The following is a 16629-nucleotide window of genomic DNA, read 5'->3' as shown; positions in this document are numbered from 1 at the left end:
CGTCAGTCCATAAAGACATGGATGAGCGAGTTTGGTGTGGAGGAACTTGACTGGCCTGCACAGAGTCCTGACCTCAACCCGATAGAACACCTTTGGGATGAATTAGAGCGGAGACTGAGAGCCAGGCCTTCTCGTCCAACATCAGTGCCTGACCTCACAAATGCGCTTCTAGAAGAATGGTCCAAAATTCCCATAAACACACTCCTAAACCTTGTGGAAAGCCTTCCCAGAAGAGTTGAAGGGTGGGCCCACTCCATATTAAACCCCTACGGATTAAGAATGGGATGTCATTAACGTCTATGTGCATGTAAAGGCAGACGTCCCAAAACTTTTGGCAGTATAGTGTAACTCAGTAATTGTCTGCTGATCATCCCGATTCATCTCTAAATCAGCTCATGCACGATTCATTCCGGCGGCCCCTGTTGAAGTCTCTGTTGGCTCTACTCAATCATCAGTCGGACATTTTTGGAGCAACTCGGCCTCATCCTGAATAGGTAATTGAATCTCATTTCATTTGGACACTTTCCAAGAGAGATTGACACGTATTTGGACATGCTCTTCAAATCTAATCATGTCTCCGGCTGCGTGGAGCTGCGTTGTGTCCGCAGCCGTGCATTTGTTCCTGCCAGCCGCCGCTCTTCAGCCAATTTGATGGAATTACTCAGAAAACGGTGCAATTATAGCCTTCTTCAGAGATTAGTTTTCCTCCAAACAGGCCTCATCGCAGAGCTCCCTCTCAATGACAACACAGGAAGATTTCCACACAATCCATTAAACGGTAAGCTGGTGCTGGCTGCTTAGAGGGATAGTTCAGCCAAAAATGAAAATTCAGTAATTTACTCACCCTCAAGTTGCTCCAAACCTTTATGAATAATGGTTACGGTTAGTAGCTTTGTGCAGAACTAAAGCAGGGATCCGCTTGGATAGGAAAGCGAGCGTCTGGTTGGTACTGTAGCTCGGTATCTTTCATCTGCACCTTCTTTCAGAGTCACTAACAGACACTGTTGCTCCCAGGGCGACTCTAAAATTACCGGCCCATGCTGCTAATGCTTTCAGTGGCCACAAAAGACACATCAACAGCTCCGAGCAGCATGTGCACGGCTCCATCCTTCAGCCGCTGATCACATTATAGAGAAACAGGACCATCGACTGACTAAGCAGGGTCAGCCAAGGTGATGTTTTGTCTTGTGGGCATCGCAAACAAGGCTGACTGCATACGCGGGCACAGCGGATACCCTGGAAACAGGCCGAGTGTTAAAAAAGAAACCAGGGGTATGGCAAAAAAGCCACCGTGCATTTGTTGTTTTGTTGATGTTGTATGCACTTAGTGGAATTGTGAATGTGGGGCACGCAAACAGACAGGCCTGGGACGCATTTGAATTGAGCATTCGACTGGTAACGGAGTGTGTGTGTCTGGTGGCGAGGCAGGAGTGCCGATAATCAAAGACACACAGACACTTACACATACAGCATTTTTTTTTAATCATTGCTAGTCGCTGCAGGCTCCTGTTGTGATGCAATCATGCATCCCTACTTCTGCTAGAAACAATAGCATTCTGTTCTGACAATGAATCTGTTTTCTTGTTGTGGACATTCTGAAAGGAAAGTGTTTGTATTTAAATTGCAGGTAATCAGGAGCGAGTTTATGACTTCATGTTTCTGACACTTTTACACACCATTTGAATGACACTCCTGCATGTGGGACAAATTAAGCAGATCTGTGAAATTGCAAGCAGTTGCATAATAGTTTTCCTCTTTTGCAGACAGTTGAGTATATATTGACAAGGGATGGGTCATGTGACACCCATACATTTTAATATTTTTACAATGAAATTACAATAGTAATTTGTTATTGTTAATTTTATTTAATAAAAATATATTATTATTATTATTATTATTATTATTATTATTATTATTATTATTATTATTATTATTATTATTATTATTATATAAATTAATATATAAATTAGTATATTATATAATTATATAATAAATAATCACATTTATTATTATTATTATTATTATTATTATTATTATTATTATTATTATTTTATTATTATTATTATTTATTAAACTAATAATAATAATAATAATAATAATAATAATAATAACAATAATGGATATGTCATTACATACTGAATAATAATAAAAAAGAAATAACAATAATAACATTATTATTATTATTATTATTATTATTATTATTATTATTATTATTATTATTATAATATATAATCACCCTTTTTGTGAAAATAAACATTGAGTTTAATGGTAAATGTAACTTTCACCGGCTATTATAGACCTTCTTGATTGGCACAAACTATGAATATTAATATATCAAATATTAAAATAAAATAATAATTAAATATTATTATTATTAATAATAATAATAATAATAATAATAATGGTAATATCATTACATACTGTGTAATTACATAGTTATTACTACTACTACTACTACTACTACTACTAATAATAATAATAATAATAATAATAATAATAATAATAATAATAATAACTTTCACCAACTATTATATACCTCCTTGATTGGCACAAACTATGAATATTAATATATAGAAAAAAAAAATATTATTATTATTATTATTATTAATAATAATAATAATAATAATACCAATGGTAATATTACATACCGTGTAATACATATAGTTTTGTACTACATATAGTTATAATTACATGCAGTAGTAGTAGTAATAAAGGCATCATCATCATCATATTGATATATAATCATACAATTTTTGTGAAAAAAGTTTAATGGTAAACGTAACTTTCGCCGGCTATTATAGACCTCCTTGATTGGCACGAACGATGGATATTTTTCATCTGTTTTTATATTTGTATTTTTCCTGCAGATAAGACTGTAACAGAAAGCAGAATCAGTTTGTCCCGTAATCGCACCTGATTTCCCTGATTTTCCTGAGGTCTCTGCAGTCTGGCAGGTGCATGTCATTAGTTTCCTGTCTCTTGCCCACACAGGCTTGTCCTCTGGAATCCGCCGCCTCATCTCTGAGGTAATGATATCTCGCCCTCTGCCAGTTTGTGAACTCGAGCGCTGGTGTTGTTCTGGTCAGCGGAAGCGTGTGCACGTAGGCTGCAGATTTCTCAAGATCACAGATGCAGAAGTTGCAGTGGGTGTGTTTGGATTCTCACAGGAAGCCGCGTGGCCAGTTCTGGCCTTGTTTACTGATTTATCTTCCCTCGTCAGATGAATATGTGTGTGTGTGTGTGTGTGTGTGTGTGTCCTCCACGGTCACCCCTCCCGTCTCGCAGACAGCGGCCTGCTGGAGTTTGGCCCGTTTGCTTGTTGATGCGCAAACAGAGCGCTGGGAGTTTTGACAGAACCTGTCGAGATCTGTGTGTGTGTGTGTGGGACGTGGATTGAAAGTTTAGTTTTGTTAACGTTCGCCACCGCTGCTACTTTACAGCCTGTCATGCCTGTCAGCTACACCCCCCCTGTTTGGGTAGTGGACATGGCGTGTCAGCGGTGTCCTGCAGCGGGACGTTTACACCTAAACATAGCGTTTCTGAGATGTTGTGGTTTTTAAGCATTTATGGTCTCACATTATTTGAGACTAATTGGAATACTGGTTCTTCTAAATTTCTCATGAAATTTAATTTACTCACACATTACACAAGTGTTATGATTTTATGTTCAGGATATTCAATTATTTATTTGATAAATTCACAATAACATAGTATTGTTTTAATTTGTATTTATTTTAATTTAATATTTATTTTGTATTATTTATTGTTTTTATTTTATTTTCTATTTAATTTAATTTAATTATTTTATTTTATTTTCAGATTATTTTATTTTAATCTCGTTTGATTTGATTTTGATAAATGTATAATAATATTGACTTTAAAAATTTCTTTAATATTTTATTTTAATATTGATTTGTATTATTTTTATTTGATTTTTTTTATTTTTAAAATTATTTTTATTTAATATTGATTTTATTTATTTTTATTTTTGATTGTCTATTTTATTTAATTGTAATATTTAATGTATTTTATTTTATTTAGATTTTTTTTGTTTTATTTAATATTGATTTTATTTATTTAGATTTTTGATTGTCTATTTTATTAAATTGTATTATTTAATTAATTGTATTTTATTTTATTTTTAGATTGTTTGATTTGATTTTAATCTTATTTGAATCACGTTTGATTTTGCTAAATGTATAATAATATTGACTTTAAACATTTCTTTAATATTTTATTTTAATATTTATTTTTATTTTGTTTTCATTTTTAATTTTTTAAAATTGTATTATTATTTTTTTATTGTCTATTTTATATATTTATTTTGTATATTATTTGATTTGATTTTGATTTGACCCTTGTTTGATAAATATATAATAATGTTGACTTAATTTTTTATATATCTTTATATTACTTTAACCCTTTATTGGGCAGACCCAGAAAAGAAAAGAAAAAATCTTCTTTTTAGGTCACCAATAACAACAACAAAAAAATTATATTTAAAAGATATATTTATAAAGTGGATTGTTTATTATGAGTCTGAGTCAATTATGAGTCAATCAAAAGGTTGAGGTAAAAATTTAAATGTTAATGTAAAATTCTGCATTGACAGCATCATTTACATTGAAATAAAGCGGTTTTCCCTGAAACATAATTTTCATGTTTGAATAAAAATAGGTCATGTGTTATTCTTGGGAATTCAGAACTTTCAGACAAACATTGTTTTGGGGAACAGAAAACCTTTTATATCAATGAATGCAGAAGAGCGGTGTTGAGTCAGTGCAGATTCTTGTCTAATGGTGCTCGTGTCCTTCAGCTGTCTGGAGGTCAGTTGAGAAGAATCAGTTTTTGTGTGTTTGTATTACAGCTTGTGTGTGTGTGTGTGTGTGTGCGCAGGAGTCTCATACATTCAGGACAAATACAGACAAATTCTGTAGGGAGAGCACAGGGAGCGCTCAAATAATATTTTCACTGAAGAAGTTGACGGCTGATCTATAGCGAGAGCTTCCCTGGACGTGTGGAAAATCACTCATTCTGTCTCTCAGACAGCCTCTAATAACTCAATCGATTCTCCAGGACAGCAGTGAGATTGAAGAGAGAACTAATCGAGACTTTCGTCTCCTGCTGATTCTGCTCCTCAGATAAACACCACATGTGAGATCTCAAGAATGTCTCAGATTATTGTGCTTAAAAGATCTCAATATTCCTCATCAAATGATCTGAGCTTCGATACACAATCATGTTATAGCTGTACAATCTTACAGTAAAGGCTTTTATTTCACTTGAGGAACAATCCAGGTATATTTTCTATCAAATTAAGGACTAATAATTTATCAAATAATTTTATGAATAATTTTATTATACATTTTAATAGAAAATAAAGAGTCAAGGCATGTTTTCAGATGAAGGAATAATTCATAAAATAATTGTATGTATTATTATCAGTAAATGTATTATAAAATAAAACGTTTTCTATTATGAATTTTTTTTAAAGCTACACTGTGTGATATTTTCTCCCATCTAGTGGTGAAAAGGTATATGACCATCCAGTGAATTTTAGTTTCTGTTCCTCTCAATTCCGATTTCGTTTCAACTCCTACGGTGGCCGATTTAGTCCAAGATTAACATGGCTTCCAGTTCGACCTCGTCCACATTCGACACGGTGCCTGTGGGATATTCTGTGCGCAGTGGGATGGTTGGAACTCAACTGGCCTAATTATTCGGCTAGCAAGAACTGCAGCTAATCTAGAGTGAACTTTGATGATAGTAATGTTTATTCAGTCATTCAATTGCAAGGCATAAACAGGTTTGCGTGGATATGTACATAAATGTGGTTTCTGTGAGACCAAATAAGGATGGTAAATATACATGATAATGACATGACAGAAGATACACAGTTAAGAACTGACTAACTATACTTATAAGTTACATTTGTATAATGTAACCGTAAACCAGAGCTTATTGTACCATATATAGGCGCTAAATGCAGCTGCATTAAAAGGAGCGGAGCTGCCGCTGCTGCTGCTAACAAGCGGTGTCCGGTTACAAAAGTGTGTGCGTTAGCACTGCAGTGCGCTCTGTATAACAAGCCGATCAGACCTGATACATATTTCCATCAACATACATTACAAGCAAATATTTTCTATAAACGAATAAACATTGTTGATAACAAAATAACTGAATGATTATTCAAATAGGTGAGCATTACGCTATTGTATGTTGACACAAAAATACTTCTGAGGTGACATCAACTGAATTACGCGATGACACACTCTGAAACACATCTACAATGACAATAACTATTATTACTTACGGAGTTATTAACGCACAGAAATAACACACAAGGAAAAACAGACTTTTGAGGAATAAACAAGCCAGGAAAACTCAGTATAACTCTGTTACTGGAGCTGCTGAGATGAAAACTCTCTGCGCATGCACCAGACAAGTCTGAACAAGTTGACGCGCAGTGTTAAAACCGGTTAAAACGCGAAAGGCGAAGCCTGAATTTACGGGTATGTCCCTCTTTGGCTAATGTACTTTCAAGATGGAGGGGCAACATGGCGACCACCGTTAGATCCCATTACCTTATGTATTTTCAATGGCATATTATAAACTTACGAGAACTTAATTACTTGAAAGAAGTAAATATACATTAATGAGCACATATATTTTTGAAAGAACTAAGTGTTTTTAGCTAAGAATAGACTAAAAAAGTTACACAGTGTAGCTTTAAATAAATAATTTATTATGAAATAGTGAACAATCAAGGCATGTTTTCTATCAAATGAAGGACTAATAATTTATCAAATAATTTTATGAATTATTATTATTATACATTTTATTAGAAAATATCAAATGAATGGGAAGGGATGAAGGGATAATTCATTAAATAATTGTATGTATTTATTATTGTTTTTTTATAAATACATTTATTATAAAATCAACAGTTTTCTATTAATTATTAATTATTTTTAAAGTAATACATATTTTATTATTATAAAATAATAAACAATCATGGTATGTTTTCTATCAAATTAAGGATTAATAATTTATCAAATAATTGTATGTATTATTATTATTATTATTATTGTATTATAAATATATGTATTATAAACTAAACCATTTTCTATGAATTATTTTAAAATAATAAATACATAATACATAATTTTATAATTATAAAAATATTATATAATTATAAAAATATAATTTATTATAAAATAACAAAACAATAATAAAATCTTCAAATCTAAAAGTTTGTTTATGTATTATATATATATATATATATATATATATATATATATATATATATATATATATATATATATATATATATATATATATATATATATATATATATATATATATATATATATATATATATATATATATATATATATATATATATATATATATATATATATATATATATATATATATGTATATATGTGTATATGTGTATATGTATATGTATGTCTATGTGTGTGTGTATACGTGACACACACGTCACACACATATTATATAAACACAAGCATTTATGTTAGATGTGATTAATCGTGATTAATCGATTTGACAACACTAAATAAATCCTAAATCATAACAGTATTCCATAAAACTCATGTGTAGTTATGAAGTCATTATTCTCTGTATATCTCATTCTGTAGCTCTCCAATATGATTTGAATTTCCACATATTCAAACATGGGATCAGAGGAAGTTTTAGGAGGAACATCTGAGTTGAAGTTGATCATTAAATCTTATTCTTAAACCAGTGAGCATTCAAATGTTCTCCAAAATGTCAGTGTTGAGTCTTGAGGACAGAACTTGGTTGGTACGGCGAAAGAAAAGCAGCTTTCTGAGTCTCGTTCAGCGTCCAGATGAAGATCCTGACAGAAAGCCATTGTGTTTGGGCGAAAACAGCGCGATGGGGGGGATGTTTTTAAGCCCCGAGGCCCTGGCGGTGCGAGTGTCAATCCCGTTATTTGTCCAGTGAATGTCTCGGAGGTGGCGGGACGAGCGGGAGGGGCGTTGGGCTCTACAGACAGACGCAGGGAGAGTTTGAATGGAGAACACTGTTGCTCTGTTATTGTGAAGGACGCGGCCGCGCGCTGGAGATGGAGCTTTTGTTGTAGCCTCGGGTTCAAGGACTCCATCCAGGACAGGAATGTGGAGATGGAGGCGGGGTTTGCCCTGTCAGTCAGGCATCATTGTCCCTAATGCTCATGTTGTGAATCAATTAGACAGTCCTCCCCCCCGTCAGCACATTGTGTCGTCTGAATGCATGTGAACTTGCCCTTCAGTTGGATTAGTTTTCTGTCTCCATGAGCATATAAGCTGTCAACAATAACGTACAAACAATTCTTGAATTCTTTCCATACAGAAATCTCATGAAATAGTGGACCGCTGGTCTGTTTCTGCCCCGTCTGTGAACTGAACAGCAGATTGAAAAAGAAATGTGCTCTGTTTTAGCTGGTTGATTTATAAAAGTAGATGCTAACAAAGTTACAAAGTTGACATATTTCTTTGTGTCTAGACGGCATTGCCTTTAACTGTTCTTCTCATATATTTCCAGAGGTAAAGATCCCATTGATTTTCTTCATAAAGAAATAGATTTTTACTGATAAAATATGAAGCTTTGCAGACAGATCATGGGCTCTAAGGTTTTTTATCTGTGGTTTATATCACACACAGTCCCGTGAAGCATTACAATATATAATAGAGTCAGTTCCTCTGTATGTTTGCATAGTTGGCAACAACCTTGTGTATTTTATGCTTTGAGCTGGAGAGTAATTCATTCCGTCCTTCGGATGAGACGTTAAACCGAGGTCCCGACTCTCTGTGGTCATTCCCAGAATGTCACTGAGACAGGGTCAGATTTTGGGTCAGATTGTCCGTACATTATCTGTGACTGATAAACGACCCAACGGAATCAATGTAATTTTCTCATTAAAATACATGCTGCTCCCCTGACCCCCAAATAGGTATGACATGCCAACTTCATAAATCACCCAGTCTTTCCATGAAGATGTTAATTCAGTGTTTCTGAATTTAATGGATTAAAATTATGTATTACATATGTTTAACGTTTTTTAACGTCTTGTGCTATGAAATTGATATTTGGAGTTGACATGTCAGTGTCACAATATTATTAGAATCACTGACAATAGTGAAGTTTTTTATTTACATTTACATTTACATTTAGTCATTTAGCAGACGCTTTTATCCAAAGCGACTTACAAATGAGAGCAATAGAAGAAACTAGGACAGTCAAGGGCAACAATATACAAGTTCTGTAACAAGTCTCAGTTAATCTAGAACAGAACACATAGGACTTTTTTTTTATATAAATAGACAAACAGATAATGAATAGAATGATAAGTGCTATTCTTGATTGGTCAGGTGCTGCTGGAAAAGATGTGTTTTTAGATGTTTCTGGAAAATGGCTACAGACTCGGCCGCTCGAATTGAGATAGGCAGGTCATTCCACCAGGTGGGAACGGTCCAGGAAAAGGTCAGTGAGAGTGATTTCATGCCTCTTTGGGATGGCACCACAGGGCATCGTTCATTTACAGAACGTAAGCTCCTGGAGGTTGTGTAGGTCTGAACAAGCGAGTTTAGGTATATTGGTGCAGAGACGGTGGTTGCTTTGAAGGCGAGCACCAGTGCCTTGAATTTGGCTATTGGTAGCCAGTGCAGACTGATGAAGAGAGGGGTGACGTGTGCTCTCTTCGGCTCATTAAAGACCATCCTCGCCGCTGCATTCTGGATCAGTTGCAAGGGTTTGATAGTGCATGCTGGAAGGCCCGCTAGAAGAGCATTACAGTAGTCCAGTCTGGAGAGAACAAGAGCTTGGACCAGGAGTTGTGTGGCCTGCTCTGATAGGAAGGGTCTAATCTTCCTAATGTTGTATAACGCTGTTACGAGCTCCACAAACACAGCCTTCGGTCGTAATATACTGAGCCACACATTGTAACGTGTCGCCCGGAGTCCCGTCTCCTGCTCCCACAAACACCACAATGTCACCAGTTTTGAGTCGAGAGGAGGTTTGTTTATTACTTGAATAAAGAAAACAAAAGGACGGCTTGAAATCAGTGGGTCGGCCAAAACAACAAACAAAAGATGGGGATCTACCTAGTCTTTAAAGATCTTCCCTGGAAAAGAGATTACAAAAGAAAAACACAAGTCTTACCTCCCTGCTAACAGAATAAACAGGAGAAAATATTCATTAAACAAAAGAGGGCCTCCCACTAACAAAGGTCTGCATGGGAAAAAGGGCATTTACCGGCCTATACCGCTAACAATTTGTACTCCACACCAGGATTTACTCTAAATGCCAATCCAGCAGCGTCACACACGCGGCTGGTACCACGACAGGAAGCAGGAGAGGGAACTCTTTGAGCAGCCTTCCTTCCATGCTTTTATCCACCAAGCGATTCCCGGCTCCACCCACATAAACAGCTGCACCTGTTTCACAACAATTAGCACGGAGCAACAGGGGGAGAGCGAGAGAGAAAGAGAGAGAGAGCACCTCACACATAACTTTTGCTCCACATATCAACGTTACAGGATACAAATAAACACAGTGACAATCAGACACGTAACAAACGCAAATCTGCAGGACCGGGTTGTTGCAGTAATGTGGTCAGTGAATTTTAGCTGATCATCAAACACAACTCCAAGGTTCCTGGCTGTTCTGGACGGGGTTATGGTTGATGAACCGAGCTGAATGGAGAGATTGTGGTGAAGTGCTGGTTTTTCTGAGATCACAAGCAGTTCCGTCTTTGCAAGGTTGAGTTGCAGGTGATGTTCCTTCATCCAGCCAGAAATGTCTGTTAGGCAGACAGCGATACGAACACCAACCGTAGGATCATCTGGTTGAAATGAGAAGTAGAGTTGAGTGTCGTCGGCATAGCAGTGATGGGAAAAGCCGTGTTTTTTGAATGACCGATCCCAGTGATGACATGTAGATGGAGAAGAGGAGTGGTCCAAGCACTGAGCCCTGGGGAACGCCAGTAGCTAGATGATGTGACTTAGACACTTCACCTCTCCATGACACCCTGAAGGACCTACCTGAGAGGTAAGACTTGAACCACTGGAGAGCAGTTCCTGAGATGCCCATCTTCATGAGAGTTGACAGGAGGATCTGGTGGTTAACTGTGTCAAAAGCAGCAGACAAATCCAGTAAAATGAGTACTGTGGACTTGGAAGCTGCTCTTGCCTGTCTCAGTGCTTCAGTAACCGAGAGCAGGGCAGTCTCAGTTGAGTGGCTGCTTTTGAAGCCGGATTGGTTGTTGTCCAGGAGGTTGTTCTGTACAAGAAACATAGAGAGCTGGTTGAACACAACTCGCTCAAGAGTCTTTGCAATAAAAGGCAGAAGGGATACCGATCGGTAGTTTTCTAAAAGTGCTGGGTTCAGAGAGGGTTTCTTACGCAGTGGGGTTACCCGAGCCTGTTTAAATGCTGTGGGGAAGGTCCCGGTGTGAAGAGAGGTGTTGACATTGTGAGTGGGACACACACAAAAACAGTGTGTTTTGGCTCCCCCTCAAAAAGCGACAATTTTAACATGCCATAAAAATGATATGTGGGGGTATTTTTCACACTCTGGGGACATCAGAGACTTTTACATCTTGTAAAAAGGGGCATTAAAATACGTTTGCGCTTCAAATCAAATGTTGTTTGTTTTGAGGTTTAACATCTTTATAGAAGAATTTAAGTTGTGTTTTATTCTGAGAATTAAATGATTTGCTTTTAAGCAGTGCTTGAAGTGGAAAAAATAAACCGCGGCACAAGTGCTTTGTATTTTAACCGAGCAGCTATGGTTGCGCACCCTCTCCGGACCACGTTGAGTTGTTGACACTGACAGCGGCAAAAGCGACGCATGCGCTTTTCACTTGTAAAACTCAAGGGTGTATGAGTAATGTAGTCTCTGCTCGCAAATGAGCGTACCGGTACGCTAAAAGCACGTTCTGGGCGCACGGAGAGGTGGCGGTACGCTCAAGAGCTATATTTGGAAGTGGCGGTACTGAGTACCGGCGCGTACCGGCCCACTTAAAGCACTGCTTTAAGGTAATTTTTGTGACGCAAAACGGAATTGCAAACTCTTTTCAGTTTCCCAACTGAGCTTGACCAATAGCACGAGTTTGGAGCAGAGCTATCTGTTTGTCCAGCCAATGGCAGAAGAGGACTGTGTTTAAAAAAAAAATGCTCATAATGTTTGCAGCTCTGTTTGATGTTGCGGACGCTACACGCTTCAGCGCTAATGAAGCAGACAGACATTAGTCAGTGTTTTTTTTAGGATCTGCGCTTTTACAGGCTTATGCATTTTTAAAACCCCTCCGGCTCCTGTTCATGCCCTCTTGGCGGGATGTTTCTGGCAGTCGGGCAGACTCTCCCAGCAGATGTCTTCATTCCCAACTGTTGATATCATGATTTCGAGCAGGATTTACAACATTACTGTAATTTTTCAAAAAGCACACTAAAGTTCAAGCTGTAGTTCTCCTGTCTGGAACGACGTAGTTCTTCTCTTCATTCACAGTGATATTCCCATAAGACTTCAGTCCGCCAGCCTTCTGTCGACACAGACTCGCAGCTTAGCAGAAATAAACAGCCAGTATGTTATTGTATCGTCTGGATTTTGGCTTCCTCATCATTGCAAACTAGTGCATTGTGGCATAGCGGTTAAAGATCTGACTGAAAACTTGAAAGACTGTAAGTTAAGTGAACATAACATGTATAAAACCCTAATGTATACATAAGTGATAAGAAATGATTACATTTTATTTGTTAAATAATTTTTAATTTGAACTTTTTTAATTTTAAAATCTATGAATCATTATTTATCATTAATATTATATTTAATTTAATTTAATTTAATTTAATTAAAGGTTTATATATTATATAACTATGTGGTAATACCCATTTTATTCAAATATTATATTAATTATATTATAATATTTTATTTCTTGTAGATGTGCATTTTCAACCCAAAATGGCTTATTTAATGTTGTTTTATTTTATTATATTATTCAAACGTATATTCAACCAAAAATGTATTTATTTATTTACACTGTAAAAAAAAAATCAGGTCTACAATTGAAAATTTTCTAGTGACTGATCACATCAACATTTTTTAGTTGGCCAAATTGAATTTCAGTGAATTAAATTGCATCAATTTACAGATCAATTGCATCAAATCGTTTTTTCTTTATATATATATAATATATATAATATAATTTTCTTTTTTTTCTTTTTTTTACAAAATAAAGTAACCGTAAAATAAAATAAAATATTTTTGGTTGAATGTATGAATAAAAAAAATGCATTAAATTAAATAAGCCGTTTTGGGTTGAACGTGCAAATCTACATGGAATAAAAATTGTTTTACATGGAATTAAAATAAATTTTTGGTTTTGCGGTGTCTTTGGCAAATACACTCAAACACTCAAAACGGTTTTGAGACCCACTTTTTTGGGTCGCAACCCACCGCCTGAGAATCATTGATCCAGACATGTTCTTGACAGGTTTGATAGGTCAGAGAAGACATTTTATAGAAATAAAAATGCCAAGATCCGACTAAAATTGCTAGGTCAGATCTGATTGGCAGATTTGACCTGGCAATTACACAATTTCCGGGAACCGGATGGACAGGTATTTAGCATTCGCGTCATGAACAGACATGTCAATCAACCGTATCTTCCTGTCATGTGGGTGTATCTTGGCCAGAATAAATGTAATGTGAACCAGACTTTTTTTGTTGCCAGTCAAAAGTCTTTGCGAGAGGAAAGCAGAGGAGAGAAAATTAAATGCAAACAAAATTAATCAAATCAAATGAGAAGAGAAGAACTTTTGGGATGTAACTTTAAGAGAAGTGAGTGTGTCTCTGACATGAAGGCCGGGGCAGGGGAATAAGAGACGCCTGTCAGCAGAAACAATGTTCTTGTAATAAGGTGTCAGTCGCACGTCCCTGGAAACAGGCCGTCACAGGGAAGATGGCCAGACGACAACGACGAAACGGTAGCGAGATGAACTGTCATTCAAGACCCCATGAAATCTCTTCTCTTTGTCATGAACAGTGATTTGCAAGTCAGATGCAGGTGCTGTTACATGAGTCATTGACATCTTTGGTCCATTTTTCTACACTGTAAAAATGATTTTACGGTAAAAAATCTGTTATTTGACGTTCCTTTACTCATTTGGTGAAAAATAGACCTTAGATTTCATGTAATTATACAGTAAAATAACTGTACAGTTTCTGTAACAACCTTAACCCAAAATACCACTTTATTTTCATTTGCTATTTTCTATATTTTTGATGACTGATGTCTCAAACCAACTTAGAAAAACTAGTACGAATGGGTGTAGGATATAAATTGTGTTAGTGATATTCTTATAATTTATTACAATTTACGCGCGTAGTTGGACGCTTGAACCTTTTGAGTTTACTCGCTTCATTCGCACGTGAAATTCACTTCACAACAGACGCGAATTTGCGTCATGGGAGGGGCTTCTGCCAGCCGGCTCGTCTCGTTGAGAAATGGCTGACATGGGCTGTGTTCACACTTGATGTCTTTTTCGTAAAAAATACTGATGTTAATGTGTGACAAAACGTAGGTTTTTAGTTGTTTAACGTTCAAATCTGTGGTTTGTTTATAAAAAGAGTGCCTATTTGAAAATTTTATCTGGCATTTTCGGAGTTGTGAGATCCAGGCGATCAGCGGCGCTCAGTGCTCGTTAACCCCGGCGAGAGCAGCCTTTCCTCGGCTAGTCCTTCAGACATTTGCCGCTGGCTCTGATGTCTCTGTGGTGTCTCGAGCTATAATTCCTCTTGTGTATATGTAACGGGCGATCTTTGGTCTCATGGATCTATAATTTGTTCCTTGGAAAATCATTAAGGCTGAGGGCAAAGTGAAGTTTCATTACTTTTGTATTTTTAGGCTATTTAACTTTACCGTTGTAGCCTACTAGCACTGACTTTGTATGTTTGACTGAATTATTTGCTTTATTTCATGTATAGCTTCTTATACCTTTTACTTATACTTTTGTATTATTGATCATACATAAACTTGCATTTAACAAAAAGAGACTGGGTTGTGTTTCATGTCATTTAATTTTATCACCGTGATAATCATATGCACACTTGTCTGAACCAGATATTAATATAGAATTAATATAAACCATAAGATTTTCTCCTCATTGTTGTCACTACTAGAGCAAGCTCCTGATTGGTTAACACGGCGCAAATTTCCGCCGAAGTTCCGATTTTTCAACTTGCATGAATCACGCATCAAACGCTCAATTTGCGCGAATTGCGCCGCAGAATGTCTATTCGTGCCTTTGCATTGACTTAACATGTTAAATCACTCGCGCGAAACGCTTCATTCACGTCCGGTGTGAACGCACCATAAGGCTTGGATGAGCTGCTCGGCCATGGAAACCCACTCCATGAAGCTCTAAACACTGTTCTTGAGCTAATCTGAAGCCACACAAAGTTTGGAGGTCTGTAGCTCTTGACTCTGCAGAAAGTTGGCGAATTCTGCGCACTGTGACCCTCAGCATGCGCTGACCCCGCTCTGTGATTTTAGGTGGCCTATCACTTCGTGGCTGAGTTGCTGTTGTTCCCAATCGCTTCCACTTTGTTATAACACCACTAACAGTTGAGCGTGGAATATTTAGTAGTGAGGAAATTTCCCGAATGGACTTATTGCACAGGCGGCAACCAATCACAGCACCACGCTTGAGTTCTCTGAGCTCCTGAGAGCGGCCCATTCTTTCACAAATGTTTGTTGAAGCGTCTGCATGCCTAGTGCTTGATTTATACACCTGTGGACGTGATTGAACACCTGATTTCAATGATTTGGAGGGGCGTCCCAATACTTTCGTCAGTATAGTGTATGTCTCTATATGTGCTAATAGTCTTTGCTTTAATTTTATCCTTGGTAGTTGGTACCATTACAGTATTGAGAATATAATGAGAATCCCCGTTGAGAATAAGGACAAGTAGAATACAATTCTAAAATCATGTATTCTAGTAATGAGAATTTGTGGGGGAAATATTCTTAAGTGTCATAAAATGTGTCAAAATGCAAATGATTATTTTAGATTTGGGGGTGAAATGTGACAGATGTATTTTTCTGCTTGACAGTGCATCATATTTATGTTTATTGCAGAACATAATTCATCCCGTTTTCTTTTTTTTTCTCTCTTTACTTTCCTCGTCCTTCACCTGAAGGCTTTCAGGCGTTCATCAAACAGCAGATGTTCTCCCGCTGCCGTGTTTGAGCGTGTGCTGTTCATTATGTCTTCATGCTAAGTGAAGAACACTATAAGCGCTTTTGTTTTTCTCTGGTTGTGTTGCGCTGTGGACTGTAAAAGCAGCTGTGGCGTCTCTCTGGAAGAATTCTCCTGGCTCAGAAGATGCTAGTTAAATCATCCTGTCATACGCAACAGCGCAGCCGTACTAATTAACAAGCTCATACACTCACTCACACCCCCGTCCGCACGTTTACGCCGTAGTAACACCATAGTGAACTACACATTTGTGCACAGTAATGGTTTCATTAAAAACTACTTTTTTGGAACGTTTTAGTCCTGTATGATCGAAAGTAGTTTATTTGAGTCAATGCATAATAAATGA

At 36.7% G+C, this 16629-nt stretch overlaps 1 protein-coding gene across 1 annotated transcript in view; it reads left to right on the top strand.

Moving 5' to 3' along the window:
- Nucleotides 1–16629, top strand: part of LOC307138897 (mannosyl-oligosaccharide 1,2-alpha-mannosidase IA) — a 347413-nt gene that overhangs the window by 50266 nt on the left and 280518 nt on the right. The window lies entirely within an intron of this gene.

Source organism: Gobio gobio, assembly GCF_949357685.1.
Source record: "Gobio gobio genome assembly, chromosome: 15".
NCBI classification, from domain to species: domain Eukaryota; kingdom Metazoa; phylum Chordata; class Actinopteri; order Cypriniformes; family Gobionidae; genus Gobio; species Gobio gobio.
This window is presented reverse-complemented; position numbering and strand designations above follow the sequence as displayed.